Source organism: Podarcis bocagei, assembly GCF_964188305.1.
Source record: "Podarcis bocagei genome assembly, chromosome: 11".
Taxonomy (NCBI): Eukaryota; Metazoa; Chordata; class Lepidosauria; order Squamata; family Lacertidae; genus Podarcis; species Podarcis bocagei.
In genome coordinates, this window is record NC_138136.1 from 23,217,946 (window position 1) to 23,240,606 (window position 22,661).

The following is a 22,661-nucleotide window of genomic DNA, read 5'->3' on the forward strand; positions in this document are numbered from 1 at the left end:
TGTTTCCCCTATTTCTATTAAGAGTCACAAGATGCACTCAGTCCCTTGAGTGTATGGCATTGGGTGGCACAACAAAGAATTTACTGTCATTCCCATAGGAATGTCTGCACCCCATTAAATTTTCACAGAAGGTTTTGCTTTCTTCTTGTCCGCCATAAATAGTTGAAGAGAAAGGTATCTTCTGTGCCATTTGTGGAACTTCCTCAGAGCAGAGGGAGCAATAATTTAGTGAGCTTGTAGAGCAGTGTGAATCTGGAATTGTTAAATGATGTGCTGTTTTACAATAACTTTACTGTCATTATTGGCTTTGCAGAAGCATAACTATGCACATTGGGCCCTTAATTTGGACAAAGGCAGGTTCTACAGTCCTCTGTTTAAGCAGCCACTAACATCGGTAGACTTTAAAAGGAGATCAGAACCATTCATGGAGAAAAGGGTTACTGAAGACAACTAGCCTTGAGAGCTGGGTACTATCTCCAGTAACAGGGAGAGCTGTGTACTTATTCTGCACTATGGCCTTACATTATGCATTACATGTTATAGGACAAGTCAAAAAATACAATTGGCATGTTAAGGTTTGATAGAAGTAAATTCTGTAATAGGCACTCTTGTGCTTCTAATAGCTCTAACACTTAATAACTGTTTTGGTGACTAAAACACAGCTTGATAAACAAAACTATATGCATACATATAAAAAAGAAGCCACTAACATTAAATATATTATCATTATATGATAATATATTTCAGGATGTCAGTCTCTGGTAAATGGCACCTTGTACCATCGAATGGCAATGCAAAACCCAGTTACTGGCACTAAATAAAAATATAGAAACATCAACTGTTTAAATCAATGCCACCTCACATTCCTGTTACACATAATTGTATAGGCCTAGGTACTTTTAAGTGTATAAAGCCCTGAAGCTACTTTCTGTAAAAAATAAAAAATCACACTGTATGGCCAAGGGTATAGAACTGCTAAGAATAAGGACACACCAAAATAGAAAAAAGGCTATTACATATGCTTGAAATACATATGCATTCAAATGTTCATCAAATTAAATGAATAGCATTAAAAAAAAGTTTTCTGTAGCTCACATTTCAGAACTGTGAATGGTGAGTGACACATTACTTACATTGGCAATATCACAGGTTGACTTATTATTTACAGTCATACCTCGGGTTGCAAATGTGATCCATCCAGGAGGCACATTCACAACCTGCAGTGCCGCATCTGCGCATGACGCGATTTGGCGCTTCTGTGCATGCGTGTGATGTCATTTTGTGCTTCTCCGCATGTGCCGAAACCCGGAAGTAACCCGTTCCGGTACTTCCGGGTTCAGTGTGCTCCACAACCCAAAAACGCGCAACCCGCAGCGTTCGCAACCCAAGGTATGACTGTACTAGATTTTTTAATGTGGGTTGTACAACTGGTTCTTACATTAGAATTTACAGTTTCAAATCAAATTTTATTAAATGGTCACAGACCAGATTAACTCGTACAGCTAGTCAGCGAAGCATAACACCGAAAAAAACAAAGGACAATTTCAATACAGATTAGGCCATAACAGCAATTTAAAATTAGACAACATACATAAAATTAAGTATTTGCCTTCACCTGCATATTGACATTGGGAAGCTCTTGTTTCCTGCGCCTAATAGCGGCTACACAAAATTTGGCCACATTGGTCGTAATTTCAGGAACCTTATCTTCTATCAAGGCTCTCAGACGTTGGGAGTTCTGGTTCATTTTTACGCTTTTGTAGAACTGGGACAATAAAGGTCAGGCATAGATCCTCATAGTAACTACAGTGCAGTAATACATGCAGACTTGTTTCCACTTCCGATGAGCCACATGGGCAAACGCGTGATGCATACGGTTTGCCCTCATATCTGCCTAGCAACAGGGCAGAGGGCAAAATGTTAAATCTGGCCAGGGTAAAGGAGTGTCTGTATTTGGGTATTTGTAAATCAGCCAGATAATTTGCGGGTGAGAACCCTCTTCCAAAGTCTCTAATTGTGGCATGTTTATCCATTTTGCCCATATGACATTGCAGCTCTATGTCCCTAATGCGTTGAAGCACTTGGCTTCTGGCTCTCTCATATCCTGCCGCTATCAAGATCTGCGGGGAGAATCCCAAGCTTCTTATCTTTTCAAACAGGGAAGCTTTCCAGGTGGAGTGAAAGGTGTCTAAGAGTGTTAAAGGAGCCAAACCGACCGGGGGAAAAATAAGTTTTAACCAGTAGTGTATCTTTAGACTTTACAGTTTGTGGAGAATAGTCTCCGGAGAATATTCTCACCTTACATCACTATATATGCCTAAGGCTGTATCTGGCTGTACCATTTGTACCCACATAAATCAGAAGTAAGGGGTTGTGGTCAGTGAATCTTTGCACCTGGAAGACAGCACACTTCCTGGAACATCCTGTTTTGTCCACAAACTGCTACCACACACTATGCAGGAAGTCACCTACCACAACCACAAGTTTCTTCCTCCTCTGAGGAGTGGCAGGAATCATTCTGTACACTGTACCTTGTACGTAGCACCTTGGTGTGTTCTGAGGTCTACAACTGCTTTACTTGCTCCCCTGGCCCAGAATCAGAAAATTGCTTCCAAGCAGGGTAGGCCTTTGGGACCTCTAATCTGGGCCTATTTCTTCCAATCCCTGCATTCAGGCCAATATAACAAATCTTCCCTTATTGTCTCTTGGAGCATATGTGGATATTATTGGGATAAGTTACAAAGGTAGGAGTCCTGCGGCTTGAGAACTTCCTACTCTTTCCTCTCAAGTTGCTTTTTCCAGAATGCAATTCCCTTTCCCTGAGATAATTTCCTTGGAAGGTAGCAAGTGTGTTATCAGCATATTCATCCACTATCAGTAGCCTTGTATCTGAAGGGGTTAGGTCAAGAATGAAAAATGACTTCTCCAAGTTCATTTCCTGAGTGTTCATACTGGTGTGAAAACAGGTATCTAAAGCACCAATCTTGATCGATGTCATTTAACTGATTAGCCACTGAATCTGACAGGGACATAGAGAGTTCAGACCTATCCCCATCTTTGCTGTACCTCGAAACCATCACCAACTTGAGTTTCCTTGCTGGTAGGCCCCATCTGCAGGGCAACAGTTAGAATTCCTGTCTCCACTAACCCAACCAGTATACCAGTTATGGCATTCAAACCAGAAGCTTCCTTTTCCAATGCATTCATTCTGCTAAAGATTCCCTCTGATGTTTGTTTTGTCAAGAGACACTGGTCGCGTAAGAATTCCCACAATGAAGCACAGGATATTATCAGAGATGACAACAGCAGATGCAGAAATTAAATTCTGCATCCAAGTAATCTTGAGGCAGCATCCAACTCATACCTGTTACTTCTGCAAGCAAAATTCTCACAAAATAAAATGTCTTCCTCCTTTTAAACAGTATCATGTCTATACAACATGTCATATCAATTTTAAATTACAATCTGTCCGATAATAAAAAACAGGCTGCTCTGAGTCCACTAGTGGGTCGATTTTATATCAATGGATTAAATGGCTACTTTAAAAACCGCTCACTGCATTACCATGGATACGGTGCCTAATTTTGCCTCTAGGTCTGCCAGGACTTGGGATGATCAGCTCATTTCACGCACCTCAGGTAATGACAAGATAAAGGGTCTTCTTCAGATAAACGAGTCATGGGGATTAGCAGCAGCTAAATGACTGCTTCTCATATCACTGAGGGGGAAAGGGACAAAAAACGATGTGTGCATGCTGATGAGTTTTCCTACAAATTCATCCCAGTAATGCCTTAATTTTACATTCACTAACACCCCCCCCCCCCGGAAATGGGTATCTACAATGATGGTCCTAGCTCTTCTGTTTTGCCTGGAGTCATTAAACACATACATTTATTTCATTTACAGATATTAAATCCACTCACTTCATTATTTTCCACACACGGTAAGCAGAGAAGTTGCCAAGGGGAAAAATGCTACTAGATCTTTGTTCAATACAGGGAGGTCAGTAACAGCTGCTGCCAAGACAGATACAAAACGGTAACTCTGCATGAAACAGATTGCATCATGTGCATCCAAGCTTATCAGCTAGGACAGGTATTCTAATGTGGCTATTTAGCAAATGGGTCAAAATAATGTTAAGAGTTCATTGAGGGGGGGAATGCTAGCATTCTTATAGAATCCCCCATGTACTTCACAGCCATTGAGAAGCCAGATATTTGAAAGTATGTGGCCAAATTCCATGTGTTAATACAGATGCAAGTGAGTTAAGTGATTGACCATCCCACAAAGTGAGTCCAGAAGGATGTCATGCTCAACAGTATAAAAGCCACTGAGAAATCAAGTGGATGGAGCAAGGTTGCACCCCCCCCCCCGTCCCTCTCTGTATAAAGACCACCCATCAGGGTGATGATATGGATTCGGTCCAAACCCACGCTGGCATGGATCCAAATCATCATCCAGGATTGCCTGCTGTTGTTCCAGCAACAACCCTCTTCAACACCTTCCCCCAAAAGGAAGAATTTGAGACTGGAAAAATGCATTGGGTGCTTGGCTAGCTTTTTTCAGTAGTGGCCGCACCACCACCTCCTTTAAAGCAGCAGGCACCACCCCCTTAACACAAATAAGCAGTCACCACTCCCTGTACCCAACCCCAATCACCAGCACCACCAGGAGCAGCAATACAAGACCTGTTGTCTTTCACCATGTCCCTTGGTAACCACAAATTAAATCAAGGAAGAAAATCACAGAAGGAAAAGTACAAAACAAAGAGATAGACATAAAACAGAGCAGCCTTCAATAACCTGCCAAACTTTATTACGCCCTCAAGCTGTCATTTAAGTTTCTGCCAAGTCTCCCTAAACTCGACTCAGCTTCAGCAGTAACTAGTTGCTTGAGAGATGTTGCCTTCAAGTTCTGATCCTGCAAAAATGACATGGTACGTCAAGGGAAAAACACAGTCTTGACACATCCAAAGAGACTGCATGCAATCAGTAAAGTATACAGTATTCCTGGAAAAGTGCTAACACAGCTTAAATTAATATCAACATTAAAATACAGCTAGGAACTAATTTTTCACAGGCTTTGAAGATTAAAATGAGTAATGACTGGTAAACTCCCCCTCCCCACATGTTGTTCAGAGTTGGCTTACTCTTTCCACTTCATAAAAAAAAAAAGAAAGCCTCAAGTGTTAGCTTGGGTGGAGAAACTGAGATTTCTCTTTCAGCATGTAATCTTGGAACATTATGAGCCACAGGGATCTCTCCATCAGCCTTTCCCACCAGTCTTCCTGTTCCCTAAGACTTATCTTTGCCCAAAAAAAGAGGAGGAAGAGGGGGGAATCACTAACATGCTGGAGCAGAAGCAGAGATTTCATCTTTGCAACACAGAGAAACCATTGTCACAGAGAAGAATGGGGAATGTATGCTCCCGTGCCTTCTGGATCAATTATGTGGAATAGTGGAAACTTTTCCTTGCTCATTGGCACTGACACACCATACAAGCATCCAGGTCTTAAGAGCTGAGGCCTCCACCACCAGCCCTCTCTGCAACTCGTCCCCCACCTTAGCAAGAATAACTTTGGTAAGGGTAGATGAGAGGCAGGAGGACTGGCTGGCAATAGGGAGGACTGGCAATAGAACCTGCAACAAACTGGAAGGAGAATTGGGCTTGGCTCACAATGAGTTCAGAGTTTCACAGCTGCAGGAATTAAATTCCACCCCATCCCAAAGTCACACTATAATTAAGCATTGATTATGGTGCACCCTTCTATAGTTTACATTATACTTCTGGTTGGCTACTGTGGGAACAGAGTTCTAGACCCTTGGTCCAATCCAAAAGAACTCTACTTATGACTTCAATGGCATGTAGCCTAATTTATACCAATATTATGAAAAAGCTGGACAGCTTTTCAAGAAGCTTCCAGATGGCACTCACGCTAACATTCAAAAGGCTGAGTCACCAAACACATTTGGGATGCTGAGAAGACAGTGTTCCTGAAGGCCAACTGTTGGCTTTTTGAAACCAGCAGCTTCAAAATGAAAGAATATGCTTGCCAACGCATACAGCTTCTTTGAGTACAAATACTTGAGATGAAGCCACACCCAATCTGATGATGCAGTGCACTATCTATAAAATAAACCTTGTAAAGGGCTGATTTCTAATATTTTTATCACCTTTTAATAACAACAAGAAGAAGTCTCAAAGCACTAATGGACCCAGGAAAGGAGAGTGACACATCTGGCACATTCCTTGGTATTATATCAGTAAAGAATGTACACAAGCTCATTACAGAATACAACATCCATGGTCTCCCACATAAGACAGTGTGCACACATCAAATGGTATGATCAATCTCCCACTCTTTTCTTCAAGCTAGAAATTATGTACAACAACAAACAGCGACAACCAGGCCAGAGGAAGCTTGAATATGCAAAATCTGGTTAAAAGTACTGAACTCCAACAACACATGGAGTTAACTGGATGTAAATATGGCACTATCCCTTGGTTGAACTCCATTTACCAAGCAACACAGTAAGCAAATCCTATTTATAACACATATCTAAAATTGAAATGTAGATAAGCACTTCAAAGTGACACTAATATCATTTCAATTCATCCACCTAATGTACTTAAATGTTCTTTCCAAAGCAATTAGCAATTAGAGCTCCTTCTAATACTTTCTCAAGGTACAGAACATACAAGAGGCAGTGTGTTATAGCAAACAGTGTTGCATCTGGACTAGGGAGAGCTGAGTTCAGATTGCTGATCAGCCATGAAACTCGCTTAGGTGACCTTGGCAAGTTAATGTCTCTCAGTCCAATTTAATTTACAGTATTTTTAGGAGAAAAATTTTCCCCTGATAGGGAAGTTGTTCCAGCCCTTTAATTATGGTTACCCTTTCCTCAGTATTACACACCCGCGATTATCCCAGAATTTTTCTCCTAAAAATATTTAATTTTTAGAGCTTTTAGGGGATTTTTTTTTGGGGGGGGAGGCAAATAAGAAACCTACTAAGAGGCATACAAAATTATGCATGTGTGGAAAAAGTTATTTCCCCCTTCTCTTATAAAACTAGAACCCAGAGTCATCAAGTAAAAAACAACAACAGTGACAGATTCAGGACAGAAAGAAATAAGTTGTTCTTCACACAGCGTACAGTTAACAGAATTTGCTACCACAAGATGTAGTGACAGGCACAAACTTGGACAGCTTTAAAAGAGAAATAGATATCAAAGGCTATCAAAGGCTACTGATCATGATGGTTGTCTTTTCACCATGGCTGTAGACCTCTGAATATTGGGAAAGAGCCAATGTAACACCAGTTTTTAAGAAGGGATCTGGTAGTGGGGGAATCCTGGAAATGACAGGCCGGTTAGTTTAACATCCATGAAAACTGGTGGAAAGTATTGTTAAAGAAAAGAATTAGCAAGCATACAGAAGAACAATCCCTTTGTACCACTGTTGTCATGTCCTGAACAAAGGAACAGTGGGACCCAAGTGTTAATATTCATAATAATGCAGAAAGAGCAACTAAAATGATCAAAAGGCTGGAAAGGGTGCAACATTTGGTACTCTTTGGTTTACAGAAAAGGTGGCATGATAGATGCTAACAGAATTATGCATGATATGGAAGAAGTGGATAGAGGAAAAATTCTTCTTTCTTTCTCATAACACCGGAAGTATTGGACATCCAGAGAATGTTGGAAGATTCAGGACAGGAAAAAAAAGTGCTTCTTCATGCAGCGCAGTTAAACTATGGAGCTTGCTCCCTCAGGAGGCAGTGACGGCCACCAACATGGATGGCTTTAAACGAGGATGAGACAAATTCATGGATTAGAAAGCTAATGACTGGCTGCTAGCTGTGATGGTCATGTTCTGCCTATAAAGTTGCTGAATACCAACTGCTGGGAATCACGAATGGGCAGTGTGCTGTTTCACTCAGGTCCTGTTTGCGGGATTCCCACAGGCATCTAGTTTGTCACTGTGACAATAGACTGCCCGGACCAGATGGTACGTTGGCCTGATCCAGCAGCCCGTCTTATGATCTTAAACATGAGTTGGAGACCAATATTGCACTCATGTCCAACTTGTGGTCTTCACAAGGACACCCTGGGTTGGCCATTGTTAGAATAGAATGATGAACTTTATAGGCATCTGGTCTGATCTAGCAGGAAACTTCCTTGCATTCTTATAACAATGTTATCTCCAAGTCAATTATATGCAAATTATAAAATGCTTAAGTAATATGTAGGAAAACACATAGGATTTTAGATGCCAAACTTGCCCAGGACAGCCTTTGATATTGTAAAGACAATTGTAGACAGATTAGATATTTGAATAATCACTCAGGGTAGCCATTCATGTGTGCTCCTGCATCTTCGCAGTTGGAAAACTTCTCCAATGTAATCAGAACAAAAGAAATACATCTGATGTTATTTCAAGGATTATGATCTCTCCAACGTGGGGGATTGCTTTTTTGTATGTGTAATTCATGTGAAAGAGACTGAAATCAATTCCTCAGTTGTTTGTTTTTTCAATTTATTTGGGTTTTATTTTTTGTCCTCACAACCATTACCTCACCCACAATGAATTTAAATTGTATTATATTTCTTATACATTACTGCCTCTGGAAAAAAATATCCTAGGTTGCACAAATGGGGGCAGCCTGTTCAGCTACTGAAGGAAATGAAGTTCCTCTACAATATCAGTTTTGCACAAGCATCATGGGAGAAACAGATAACCTAATCTTAAAAGAAGCCTATCCACTACAAAGGCAGTACCTCATTTCAATTCAGGACAAGCCATGTATGTTGCAGCATTTATTTGCACTAGCTCAAATTTGGTACTAAATTCAAGTAACAAAATATAGCTGTTAAAATACCAAGAGTATTTATTATGTTTCTTAGCCTGACGGCATATATTTTAGGTGAGATACAATTACACAGTTTAAATGCAGACACCAAAATAATTAAATCAAGAAAACTGAACCAAACAAAGACATTGCCAGACCAAAAATTATATAGCTACGGTAATCACAAACTTGGAGGAACAGGTCAAATCCCAACTCCCATTAAAAAAACAGTTAAATGGTATCAGTATTGGAAGTTCATTTAAAAGAGATAAAATAAGTGTTAAAAGCATTCAAAAATATTACAATGCTTAGGATTTTTTTTAAAATTATCTTTGCCTGGCACTGAAAAGACATTAATGTTGATGGAGGTGAGCCTCTCTGGGGGGAACATTGCACAACTGGGGGATGGAGAGGATTCCAGTTTTGCACAGAGCTCACATAACACTACCATTTAATTCATATCTTTATATCTTGATGCATGATCCATTTTTTTGTATTGTACACTCTTTTCATTTTTACATCTTACTATTTCTGTACCCCTCATTCTTTTAGCTTATTACATCCGCTGGCTGGGGGTGAGCTGTCTTGAGTCCAGGGGCTAGTAAATCTTCTATTTAAGAGAAGGAGTGGTTCCAGCCCCAGAAAGCCCTGTAAAACTTGGGACCTTGCTATCAAGAACCACCTCTTTTCCATATATACCTACCCATCTATGCTTTAAGATAATCTACAGTAGGGGTCCTCAAAGTTTTTAAACAGGGGGGCAGTTCACTGTCCCTCAGACACTGTTGGGAGCAGGACTATAGTTTGAAAAAAAAAAAAAACAAATTCCTATGCACACTGCTGCCAGTCAGTGTCGGCAATACTGAGCTAGGTGGAACAATGGTTGGAAACTTGCTTAGGGCAAAAGGGTAGGAGGCTGAGGACATCTGGAGATTTTATGAAAGGTCCTTACAACATAATGCAATTTAGTCCCATATGATTATGCAATTATAAATAAATGAGCCCCCCCCCCGAAAAATGCACTCAGATAAACTGGTTTGCGCAGTTCTTTTGGGGTAAAATATTTCGGTCATAATAACAGGCTACATCCAACTGAATCCTACTTAGGGCAAATTATTGTCTGGATTTTTAATTCATTTCAGTAAGTCTACTCTGAGTAGGACTAGCATCCGAGTAGGACTAGCAACCGTGGGGTGGGGGGGGGGGGAGAGAGATATGTAAATTTACATAGTAGGAGGAGGGCAAATGAGGGCTGAGAGCAAATGTGAAAGGTGATTCTCAACAGGGTCCCTTCCAACTCTACAATACTATAATTCTAGGGCAGTGATCCACCCAGTTGGAAGTGATTGCCCAGAGTTGTTGAGCCTTTTGGGGGGAGTATTGGCCACAGTTTTTGAAATTTTTTTTTTTAGGGTGGAGTGCCAACAGTTGTTGAGCTATTTATGGCAGGGGTTAGCAGGAGTTTTAAAGCTTCTCTTGGGGGGAAGAGCACAAAGTTGTTGAGCTTTTGGTGGTGGGATTGATTAAAATGCTCACCCAACAGTACGCAACCCTCCCTCCTTCCCACATTCAGCCGCAGACACGGGGAATAGAGGCTTTCACAGTGGCAGAGGTGGCGGAAATGGGACAAAGCACCGGGGTGGGGCACGGAGCGATCGATCAGGAGCACACAAGGGATCACTTTTTTTAACACTATGCATTTCAGGGTTTGGGTCCTGAGTTGAGGGAGCTTTTGCTTCTCTCCTTCCCTCCCCCTGCCTCCTTCCTGTCCTCTCCCTGCCTTTGGCCAGCGCCAAACACTGCTCTGTGGGGCTTTCGGCGCGGTGCCTCCTCTGAGGAGACCCGCAAGTGGCGCAGGGGGCTGCCAAGGTAGAGGCTTGGAACAGATGAACACTCACCTCGTTTGTTCATGAGCAAGCCCCTCGGAAATTACCCTGGTTGCAAGCGCATTTCAGAGCTTGTAATGGGGAAATGGAGCAGCGGAGATTCTGTGCCTCCTTCCATTGAGAATAAGGCGGAGGTGCTGGCTCTTCCCGGGCGGGGCGGGTTCAGAACCCTGGTGGGCTGGATATGTCACACAGACCTTAGTTTGAGGACCCCTGATATACAGGGTCCCTTTTTTAAGTGCCTTCTCAGTACAGTCATAAAAGATAAAGGGAGCCTTGACCATTAGGTCCTGTCGCGGACGACTCTGGGGTTGCGGCGCTCATCTCACTTTACTGGCCGAGGGAGCCGGCGTACAGCTTCCGGGGCATGTGGCCAGCATGACTAAGCCGCTTCTGGAGAACTAGAGCAGCGCACAGAAACACCGTTTACCTTCCCGCCGGAGCGGTACCTATTTATCTACTTGCACTTTGACATGCTTTTGAACTGCTAGGTTGGCAGGAGCAGGGACCGAGCAACGGGAGCTCACTCCGTTGCGGGGATTCGACAAGCCAACCTTCTGATCAGCAAGTCCTAGGCTCTGTGGTTTAACCCACAGCGCCACCGCATCCCGGCAGTACAGTCATACCTCGGATTAAATATGCTTCAGATTGAGCGCTTTCGGGCTGCACTCCGTGGCGACCCGGAAGTAACGGAATACGTTACTTCCGGGTTTCGCCACTCATGCATGAGCAGATGGTCAAAATGACGTCACGTGCATGCGCGGAAGCGGCGAATCGCGACCTGCGCATGTGCGGGTGCTTCAGGATGCAAACAGGGATCCAGAATGGATCCCGTTTGTATCCAGAGGTACCACTGTACGAAATACAGAGGGGAGAAGGCCTTTACAATTTAATGGAGATATGTAGATACAAATTAACAGATTGAAAAGGCTACTAAAAGGAATTGGGTTCACAAGTCAAGCTGAAGCGATTTTATCTTGCAAATAAAAGTTTCAGTTGTGAAACGTATTGGCCACATTAAGGATTATATAGTCATGAAATGAAATCATTGGTTCATGACGTTGACATCTATTGGAAATACAAACATGGCAGTTGAAGAGTAGAGAACTGTTATGAAAACATTAAAACCAGTTGCTTCCTTGCAGGGCTAGCTCCCTGAACCTTCAAAACTTAACACCAGCTTCACAACCTTCAAAACTTAACACCAGCTTCACTTTTCAGTGAACTAATGTAATGAGCTCATACCCTGATAAAGACAAAAAAAATAATTATCAGACAAGGTGATCTGTAATTAGTTCACCTTTTTATTTAAATAGCATTGTTAATTTGCCATTTCCCCCCCAAAAGCTTTCTACAGTTGACAATTTTTAAGTCTGTCACATGCAGAAGTCTCTAAACAAGCTTTAAAACTACAAAGTTGACTCAGTACATCATATACACCAAGAGCAGAAAAGCATGTTGCATTTGCTAATTGGAGACCGTGTTGAAATGAGCTACCTACAAATCAAACCTGACACAGCACCAAGAGCTCCTAGAGAAAGAGAGGGCGATTAAAGAGGATTTGAACTGAATAAACATTGCATTGCCTATGCACACACTTGTATCCTGTGGTGCGATGGGTCACTGTATCTGGCTGCTAAACAAAAGGTTGGTGGTATGAGTCCACCCAGGGATGGCTGTGGAAACGATTCCTCTATTGAGAGGGGTTGGATTAGATGACCGTTGGGGTCCCTTCCAACTCTACTATTCTATGATCCCTGGTTGTCCTGTCTGGACTATCTTGACACTGCCTAACAAAGACATCCCAGTCATTTCTCCAATAACTCCAATGTAAAAATATGATGGGCTACTGTAGAAAGGGAGACAAGGTAGAAAGAAAAAGGAAGATGCAGAGGGAGTTCGGAATTTCACCCACATACAGATTCATTTTCTTCCTAGTATTTTCATTTATTCTCCATAGGGTATAGTATAGTTATTCACAATATTGACCGTGATTCTCAAAATCTACTTATTGGCCATAACCCAAAAGGCTATTTCAGCATACCTATGGGCTTTAGCCTGCCAAGTCAGGCTTCTAATTACAGTGGTGCCTCGCAAGACGAAATTAATCCGTTCCGCGAGTCTCTTCGTCTTGCGGTTTTTTCGTCTTGCGAAGCACGGCTATTAGCGGCTTAGCGGCTATTAGCGGCTTAGCGGCTATTAACGGCTTAGTGGCTATTAACGGCTTAGCGGCTTTAAGAAAAAGGAAACAAACTCGCAAGAACTCGCAAGATGTTTCGTCTTGCGAAGCAAGCCCATAGGGAAATTCATCTTGCGAAATGACTCAAAAAACGGAAAACTCTTTCGTCTTGCGCGTTTTTCGTCTTGCGAGGCATTCGTCTTGCGAGGTACCACTGTACTTATTTAAATACAACATGGATCTCACATCAGGCTGCTATTAAAATCCTGTCCCTACAAGTCTTCAAAGGAGGTTTGTAATGCGACAAAGAGGAATGCTGGACAGGAAACATGAATACACAGACATGATGTGACATTAAGCTTAGCTGCAGGATTCTCTGGGCTATGGCCATTTCTTTTCATTTTCTCTGTCATCAGAGCATTGCCAAGCTTCAGCCAAAGACATATTAACTATCTCTTCAACGTCTTTTAAATCCAACGGAAACCAGAAATGCCTCCGTAATGTTTTAATGCTAGTGTCAATGAGCATAGACATTCACAACCTTCACATTACAGTATTATTTATTTATGTATGGGTGTGGGTGGCTATATCATACATACACAGTGGTTAACACAAGAAAAGAGGTATCTGCCATAGAAATGGGAGCATTTCCATTTTCTGAAACATTCTCCTTAGCCCATGGAATAGCCTCCTTCTATAACATTTAAGAATTCGTTTTTTAAAAAAACTTGCTGCATATAAGAAAAGGACTGAAAATAGTGTGGAAAGAAAACCCACTACCTGCTTTATTATAAAGGATAGTATTCAACACAGCACTAATGTGAACATACCATCAGCGTAATAATTTCTCCTTGCACAATGGAACATTCTCCTCTCCCTGTGTGTCCCCAACCCTCCAGAGCAGATCTGAGGATGGCAAAGGGAACCCGAATTGCGGGGGTGGGGAGGGGGAGGGGGGAAATTCCATTGCACCAGTGCTAATTTTTGTGTTGAATACCAAATATACCAAATATTTTGTTGAATATCACCTAACGAGACTCTAGGTAATAACAACAAACAGCCGATGTACATAACCGTTATCTTACAGTTTAAAGATATGCATATTTAAGCAAGAGGAATAAAACCTAAAAAGATGCAGTCAGCTTCTTAGCACTACTGAAATATTTAATAAGTATCCAAATAGTGCAGAATATCAGTTACAGGCAGGGTAGCAGAGCTTTGTTCCATGAGCTCTTTACTTGCGTTCTAAAACTACATTTTCAATATGAAAAACCTACAGCCAATTAAGGTGCCTTTGCAAACATCATGCCTCCAAGCTACCTGAAATTACCACCTTCCCTGTGAATATTTCCGCACCTCGGTGTTCACAAGGAAGAAGTTTATTAAAAATCTAGTTAGATATGACTATCTTGCAGGTCTACCCTCTGCTTAGAAACTCATGTGGAGAGATACTGAAAATTCTTTATCTCAGTAAAACAGAAGCCTGATGGAATTAACCCTGATCAGCTTTTGGCGAGATAGGGAAGGAAATGCACTCTTAACCAGTTTAGCTTTTTACATTAACTATATTAAAGGATAAATCTTACCCTTTCATACGCTGAAACAGAAAGAGATATGCAGACTGAACAGATTAAAAACCAAGGTGGCTGTTTCTGTCAGGCAGTCAGCTCAGCAAGACTATGAATACATACTTCATCAAGAGGTCTATTTGTGATAGCCTAGATGTACAATGTTTTGTTACACTCTGATTTCGTATCACCTGTAACATGCAAGTCCCAAGATTTTGAACTGTGAACTGAAAAGGAGAAACCTGGGTGTGCAGCCCATCTATATTTGTTTACTCCTGAGTACTAGGGACCGATCCTTTAGAATGGCAAGCCCTTCTTTGTGGAATCATCCCTGCCGACTTTCAGGTGTCTCCTGAAAACTCTGTTATTCAGGCAGTCCTTTGGAACATGAATTTCTTTTCCCCAAACTGGTTATTTATTGATCCAATAGTAATTTTGCATGCTGTATACCCCCTTGCTGTATTTTTATGAAAGTACAGTCTGTTAATGTTGGAATAAATACATAGTTTGTTGATTTAAGTATAGGAATTTTAATAGTAACTTTTTTAAAAAGTGTGATTGTTATAATTTCATATCCTCATAAAATCTGGTGTTTTAAGTTGTCGGTCACATGACCTCTCAGCCATGGACACCCTTGGATTTTCTGCTTCGACTCTACCTTGCTAGAACATAAAATGCCTTCATTCCTATCCCTACCATCGATTTGTTTCTATGCAGCAGAAATCCATTCTATTCCCAGAAAAGCTATTGCTCTAGGCATCAAGATCACCAAAAATATTCACAGAGGAGGTTATATGTATTCTGTGTATTTGCATGTTTGTTGCTTACACCCACATTTCCTTAGGGAGAAACAATGGTATTCACAATTTCACCATCATCACTCCAGAAAGAATAAATAAAAAGCTGAGATATATTTATTTAAACATATCTGTTGATGGTTTTGGTGTGATCTTGCTACCTTAGGAACATAAGTTGCTCTCAGCAATCCAACTGTGATATCATATGCTTATAGCAGAAGCTTACTGCCCTGCAAAAGTAAAAAACTACACACACACACACACACACACACACAGAGAGAGAGAGAGAGAGAGAGAGAGAGAGAGAGAGCGCAGGGGGAAGCAAATGAAACAAACCTATCAAAGTATATGAACTTCTTCAAAAATTCTGCATTATCTCCACATTCTTTTTAACACGGTAAGTTCTTTCCCTGCATCATTTGAACCAATAAGCTAATGGCCTGAAGAAAAATGGTCAACTGCCCTGGGATCCTTTTTGGGAGAAAGGGCAGGATTGAAATGAATTAAAAAAAACCAAGGGCCAGAGCTCAGTCCATCTCTTTCCTTCAGCACCTAAGGCTGCCATCCTAGGCACACGTACTTCAGTGTGAAATCCAATTAACTCTGAGGGTCTTACTTCTGAGTAAGCATGCCTAGGATTGCCATGTATGTGACCTATAGCTAGGGATGGGGGAGAAATTTTATTTTGTTTGCATTTTAATGAGAAATTACACAATATGCACCAATATGCAAACTGAAAATCAGCCACCCTTTGATATTCACACTTCTCCAAATTTTACAATGCAGTTCTCCAACCAAACTAGAGGGGTTGTATTCAATGTTCTCTGCCCATCACCACAAGGGTTCTTGAGTATATTTTAATATTGTGTCACAGAATAGTCCAAAACCATAGTTGTGCTAGAAGAAACTCACTATGCAGCTGATGGTGCACAAAGTTACTAGCAAACTGCTTATACATTCAACAACATTTCACTGGCACAAAATATTTCAGTAGCAGAACAAATGTACTGACTTTACCTTACCACTACATTGGGTACAATCAGTGACTACAAGAATGCATTATATGAGGAGAAGTTGTGCATTAAAATGCAAGTATTGGTGAAAATAACAAAATGTGTTTTCAGGAAACCATTAAACTTTCAGGAAACCATTAAACTAATGTACCAAACATGCTGTAACCAAGTTCAACGCCTAAAAGGTTTAGCCTAATTCAAAATATTAATTCATTCATTTGTTTGCCATTTCTCCACAAGATTATATTTTTTACAGAAGGCTCTTTTAATAGAGTTCAAGAAACAGGATAAACAAATCAAAATCATGTTCTTGAGATGAGTAACCTGAATAGCGTTTTATGCGTCTTTACATTTTTTTCTAAGTCGTGGTGAATCCTCAGCGCTCACTGGTTTCTTTATAACAATGAATACTGCAAGAAGAGATAGAATGACATCTCCTTATCAGTAAGTATCCTTAGCTGGGAAACTGGAATCCACAGCTGAATACACGCCCCATGATCAGCTATGAACTATCGCAAAATGTGTTGCTTACCACTTGCCTTTCACGCACAAACACTTTCCCTTCATCTTTCAGGCCCAAATTCAGATGGGGAGGTTGAGGTGCCTGGAATGAAAAAAATATTTCCCATATTGTCCTGGTCCTGTACTGCTTTCATGAAGCACCTGAGGCTTATTATATGGCTGTAGGAATCCTCCTATGAGTTAAGCCATGGGTAGGCAAACTAAGGCCTGGGGGCTGGATCCAGCCCAACCAATCTAAATCCGGCCCACGGACGGTCTGGGAATCAGCGTGTTTTTTAAAATGCATCTCTGGGTTATTTGTGGGGCATAGGAATTCGTTCATATTTTTTTCAAAATATAGTCCGGCCCCCCACAAGGTCTGAGGGACAGTGGACCGGCCCCCTGCTAAAAAGGTTTGCTGACCCCTGAGTTAAGCCGTGCCTAATGCCTATGTGTGTCTCACGGTTTGTTTCAGTGTGGTGCAGGGTTTCTGTCTGATGCAGCAGACATTGGGTTTGAGTGCTAGAAAGTGCTAGAAAGGGGTGTTAGTATGGAGCGAAGTGTAAGGGTTCCTGTGTCTGTGTCCCTGTGTGAGATGGTGTCCCTCATGACATTCCTCAGGTTTCCGTGGGTCCAAAAATGTTGGCAAGCCCACATCTAACCATTGTACAATGAATAAGCATTGCACACAGCTTCCACTAGGTAGCTCCCTCTGCAAACATTGTAGTCCTAGCCAAAAGTATGCTTTAAAAACCAGTTTTGTGCTTGGCCAGCCTTGCTTTGCTGAGAAAACGTTTAACTTTTGAAACTTCACCAAACCAATGAGGAACTACTATCACCAAAAAGCCTGGATGAAAGTACAGCAGTGGTTTTAATAAAACTGGATATATGTGGCTGTTTTTTAACTGTTTTTACTCCAACGTTTAATGTCAGTTTCCAGCAAAAAGGGTCAGTGTTAATTTCCAGCATTGTATCTGTGGCAAATTTTATTGGATCAGTTTGAGATTCAGCAAATCTGTACACCCCCATCAGGTCAGTTATGCTTACCACCTTTCAAGTTAATGGGTAGATAGGTACTGTTTTTATAAAATGTGAAATCTTTTTTCTTTTTTGCTACTTCTGTGATTCTACTGGCCTTAACTAATGGGGTACTCCTGTGCTGCTTTAACAGGTTACCCTAAGAATACACCTTCAATAAGAGAAGGTTGGATCCAGACATCAGCTCAAGGAACACTCACATGAATAAAATTAGCAAAACAACAACCCCAACCTCTTTGTACTCAAGACAGCCAGGTCAGATCATAACCATTGAAATTATAAATAATATGAACGCAAGGCAAACAAATACAAATCCAGGTTAATACTCCTTCAACAGCTTGACTCAGCACAAATGGGGGTGGGAAGCAAATTTCAACGTTGCACCATAAAATTATGGTGCAAATCATTCTCTTGAGGTAAACACTTTTAGAATCTTACCGAAACTTTGGTGCTTCCTGTATTTGTAGAAGGTGTGAGGGACTTAGAAGGGACCGCAGGAACCAGAGCTTTAGAGGAAACTGGAGGAACCCCAGACTCAACTGTCCCATGTGCAGTATGGTGTTCATGGTCTGGTTTCTCCTCAAACCCCGGACATTTGCTACATTTTCGGGCCATAGTAGATTCTAGTATGCTAAATATGATTGTCCCCAAACAAAAACAAAAAAATCTAGCTGTGTGTCAGCAATCAGGAATCTCAAATAATTCTCTTGCGATTCTGCTAATTCCTAAACTTCAGACACACAATCTTCAACTCAACTGTACCCAACTTCAAATCAAGTCTCCAAATCTTAGCAAAATAGTCAGTTTACATCTCACGCCATATGCTGCCAGACAAGGTTATTCTTCACCCAATAACAAAAATGTTGCAAGCGATCAGTCATTTGCTCTACTTATTTATAGGCTCGCTGTAATACAAGTCAACAGGTTTTTAAAAACTCCATTCTGATTTATAAAGGAAGCACTTTCATAGTACTTAAGGCATTACTGAAATGCTTCCATTGGTGAGCAGGTGTTCCAGGCTATACTCTTGAGCTTCCAGTTACTGCGGTGATAGAATGCCCCAGAATCTGACAGAGTTCCTTTGTCACTTTAGATATGAAAATTCTACTCCTGGAAATGCTTAGAACACTTGCATGCATTTGGCTGTGCTGCGGCACACTGTAACCCTATGGTACATATATATATATATATATATATATATATATATATATATATATATATAATCTTAAGGAAATGTTTAAACAGCAGTCTCCAAGGGCGAGTGTGTTTTAATTAGAAACAACAGCAGCAGCAAACTAAAATATAGCACTTAAGCAAATGCACTGATTTTATTCGGAGATACCAAAAGAAAGAAAGCCTTGACAGAGCATGGGGATAACACAAAGCAGTGCCAATTCCAGGTTCTGATGAGCTTTTGGGCAAGTTGCTATCAGTGCCCCCCTCTATTTGCTGTCCATCCACTTGCCTCTTCCACCAAATCCAACCCAAACCTCTTCCCTGAGGGAGAGGACAAATCATGCAAGGGTGACTGGCTCCTTCTCCTCACCCATCCCAGTAGCAGCTCTCTGGGAAAGGGCAGCCAAGAGCAAAAAAAAAAAAAACCAAGGAAGAAGAACAGCAGCAGCAGCAGCAGCAGGTGCTTAAAGCATTGACAGTAGGCTCTCTACAGGGATGTGGGCCTCACCATGTGGCTGGCAATGCTAATCTTGTCACACGGAGTATTGAGCCTCAAAGAATTATCGCCCAAAACTGAAACCACAACCTTGTGACCAGCTGATCTCTGGAGCAGAGTAGATGGATTGGCTTAATTCAAGGTGATTTAAATCAACAAGGAAACTGGTTGCTTTAACAGCTAAAACAAACTTGGCTGTCACTCTTATTTATCTAGTTATTCATTTTATTTATATCCCACACTTCTCCTAGTAAAACACCAAAGGCAACATATATAAAAAGAGAAAGCAGATACAACTAAAACATACACAATGAATATAAATATCTAAAAATGCCCAAGTAAATAAGTAGACAAAGTATAAAAACATCACTGAAAACACTTAAAACTATTTGAAAGCACACACCCACAAAAGCACAAGATGCGCCTTAGAAAACCCTGCCCCAACAGCACTGGAACAAAAACGTATTTGCATACCAGTGAAAAGAAAGCAGAGAAGGAGCCAGCCAACCAAGTTCCACAATCTGGGAGCATCCACTGAGAAGCCCCTCTCTTATGTCCTCAACAAACTAACTGAAGTATTTGCACAACCAAGCGGTGCAATCCAAAACTATGGACCTAAATGCTTTGCTCATGCAGCCTACCTACTTCAGAATTATATCTGCTTTGAGACAAGGGACAGATTTCATTTACTTGGAGTTTGAGGCTGTAATCCTGTATCTGGAAGAAGCTTCTACTGAACAAAGTGAGACGTACTTCTGAATCAACATGCATAGGTTCAGGTTATAACTTGGGTTTCTATGAAGTAGGGTCTGGGAGCTGGGGGGGGGTGTTTTTCAACGTAGCCGAAAGTAGATGTCCGAATTCTTTTTAAGAGTCATAATGTATCAAAAATTTGTAAACTGAATTCATTACAGAGCAGTTGGAGAATAGATTTTATAAAAAAAAAAATCAGCCATAAGAGCTCAGTGCATGATCCTAGTGAGATTTAGGACAGCAGATCCTAAGTCTGTGGGCCAAACAATATGGGATGTTGATCTATCTTGAGGGCTTTAAAAAATACAAATAGTATTGGGTGGGCAGGTGGGGGAGAATGTACAGTGCTGCCCCGCAAGACGAATGCCTCGCAAGACGGAAAACTCGCTAGACGAAAGAGTTTTCCGTTTTGGAGGTGCTTCGCAAGACGAATTTCCTATGGGCTTGCTTTGCAAGACGACAATGTCTTGCGAGTTCCTGCTGGTTTTTTTTCCTTCCCCCCCCCTTTTTCTAAGCCGCTAAGCCGCTTATCAGCTGATCCGATCAGCAGATAAGCCGCTAAAAGCCGCTAATAGCGCTAATCTGCTGTAGTGGTTGGGAGTTACTCGTGCGTAATCCTGCTCCGTTTGAGCATCGGATTGCCTGGTTAAACCCTCCGGACTGCGCAGCCCATCTCAGCGTGGCTGCCCTTAGTCGCTCGTAGAATCTGTCTGTGGGTGTTTCTTAAAGCGTTGCCAACATAAGAGTTGTTTGACGCCCAATCGTTTCCGCCTCTCACTGCGCGGAAGTCTCCTGCGCAGGGTGGGCGTGGGCAGCGGGGTGCTTGGGCTCTCCTCGCTAACTTCCAACGAAGAGTCCTGGAGCCCCTGCACCTCCCTGTCCCGTTGCTCTCCTGGATCCCTGGTGTTACACTCATTCTCTTCCCCTTCTTCCCGGCTGAGTCTCCCTCTGGCGCTTGGACCTTCCCCTGCAGAATCAGAGACCCTCTCCTTCTCCCGTGCCTCTGATGGCAGTTCCCTGACATCCACCTCCCTCCCAGGGCCCCCTTCACTCCCCCTCCGACCCGGGGGCTCTATTGCAGCCTCTTCTCTGGTCGGCGAGCCAAGGAAACCCCTGAAAGAGCTGTCCTCCTCATCTGTGGGTGTGAACACCTCTTCCCACCTGCTAAGGTTCCCACCCAAGGAATGACTCTCCCAATCCGATTCTTCTTCGGATTCTGAAAACCCTTCGAAACTCTCTTCCTCCTCCGAACTGTTCTTCCCAGAATCGCCCTAAGGGCTTGGGTTTATCTGGGAACCGTCGGTGGAACACTTCCACCATATGCTCGTCACCAACTGCCTCTGCTGGCACCCACGTGTTTTCCAACCAGGGCTCTCCTTCCCACGCCACCAAGTACTGCACCTGCCGCCCTCGCCACCTTGAATCCACTATCTCTGCGGCCGAGCTCTGGTGTTCCCTCTCTTCTACCTGTGGTTGTGGCAAGACTTCTACCTCCCGCCCCTCGAATTCCCGCCCCTCTCTGTGTGGTGAGAGCAAGGACCTGTGGAACACGGGGTGTATTTTCATGTTGTTGGGCAACCTGAGCTTGAACGCCACTGGGTTTATCTGTTGTATAACTTCAAACGGGCCCAGCCTTCTGGGCTGCAACTTCTTGCACCCTCCCTTAAAGGGTAACCCTTGAGTGGACAACCACACGCGATCCCCCACCCTAATGGTTTCCCCTTCCCTCCGGTGTTTATCTGCTTGCTTCTTGTAACTGGCTTTGGCCCTTTCTAGGTTCATCTTGAGCTGTTGATGTAACGCTTCCATTTCTTCCACAAACTGTTCAACTGCAGGCACACTCCAGCTCTGTTCCTCATTACCCGGGAATGCCCTGGGATGACACCCATAATTGGCCAAGAAGGGGCTCATACCGGTGGACACATGTTCAGCATTATTGTACGCAAATTCTGCTAGCGCTAGTTTCTCTACCCAATCATTCTGCCTTTCGCTAACATAGCAGCGTAAGTATTGCTGGAGTACACTGTTTGCCCTTTCCGCCTGCCCATTGGTTTCTGGGTGTCTCGCTGTCGAGAAGCTGACCTCAACTTGCAGTAGGCTCATGAGCTTCCTCCAGAACCGGGAAGTAAATTGTTTTCCGCGGTCAGATAAAACCCTCAAGGGGGCGCCATGCAGCCTGAAAATGTGTTCTACAAACAACCGTGCCGTTTCTTCCGCCGTCACCGCATGGGAGCAGGCGATAAAATGGCACATTTTGGTTAGCAAGTCGACTACTACCATCACTGCTGTTTTTCCCCTCGATTTGGGCAAATCCGTCATGAAATCAATTGACACCACCTCCCAGGGTTTGTTTGGCGTGGGTAAGGGTTCCAGCAACCTGCTGGCATCGTGCGTTCCCCTTTG

The 22,661-nt window shown here is 42.3% G+C and overlaps 1 protein-coding gene across 4 annotated transcripts in view; it reads right to left on the minus strand.

Moving 5' to 3' along the window:
* FER (FER tyrosine kinase) overlaps positions 1–22,661 on the minus strand; it is a 168,106-nt gene that overhangs the window by 101,028 nt on the left and 44,417 nt on the right. The window lies entirely within an intron of this gene.